The sequence below is a fragment of the Triticum dicoccoides genome, chromosome 7B, assembly GCF_002162155.2.
Source record: "Triticum dicoccoides isolate Atlit2015 ecotype Zavitan chromosome 7B, WEW_v2.0, whole genome shotgun sequence".
Lineage (NCBI taxonomy): Eukaryota > Viridiplantae > Streptophyta > Magnoliopsida > Poales > Poaceae > Triticum > Triticum dicoccoides.
The window spans coordinates 741,627,316-741,628,383 of NC_041393.1; positions in this window are offsets into that span (position 1 = coordinate 741,627,316).

The following is a 1,068-nucleotide window of genomic DNA, read 5'->3' on the forward strand; positions in this document are numbered from 1 at the left end:
GAGAAATTGTTGTCCTAGTCAAAATCGGATGTCCTAATTCTAAATAGAAGACCTCAATTAATTGTGAGAGCTTGAAAATTAGGAAGCATAGTGTATAGTAATTAATAATTGAATGAACAAGCTTTGAGAAATTTTAGACTCGGTCAAAATCACTAGGGAGCATAGTGTATAGTATAAAATAATTAAATGAAAGAGCTTTGAGAAATCCTTGACTCGGTCAAAATCGGATGACCGAATTTAATTTGGAGACCTCAATCGACTGTAAGGCATTACAAATTAGGGAGCATAGTGTTATGGAAGACTAGAAGGGGTGGGCGTGCTATGGTGCGCCTTTGGTGTTGTTTGGTTTCTTAAGAAAAATAGTCACCTTATTTCAAAATATGAGGTGTATTTTTTTTTGAGAACTCAAACTTTTAAAGTTTGATCAAATTTGTAGAGAAATATCAAAATCCATAATATCAAATCAGTATGATTAGATTCGTCACGAAATTAGTTTTCATAAATCTTTTGTTTGATATTGTGGATGTTGATATTTTTTTGCTTTGGTTAAAGAAATTTGACTTTTAAACTAGTGCCCCTTATATTTTGGAAGTGGTGGATATTTAGTTTGGCGGGTGATACGTCTCCAACGTATCTATCATTTTTTATTGTTTTTTCCCATCGCCATCCTTCGTCTTGTCCGTCCTGTCGCCGCTGGAGTGCGCGTGCCAAGTGTTCGAGTAAGTTTTACTCCGCTAACTTTCGGAGATCGGCTAGAGACGACCAAAACTTAGTGAAGTCAAAATACTCCACTGAGGTTTACTCAGCCGTTTACTCTATTTTTTAGAGGATCGACTAGAGATGCTCTTAGTTGGCAACATATTGAGTTTTGAAAAAGAAATACAACAACATACATAATCACTCAAACTCAAGAGAATCAATCATGTCTTGTACTAATTTTCAAAGGAGGTAAATACACTGATGGTCACTGTATTTGAGGCAAAAGCACACTACGGTCACTGGACTTTAGAATACGCTTGTTACGGTCATTGTATACGCGTTGGGGTGATTATACGGTCACTGATTGAC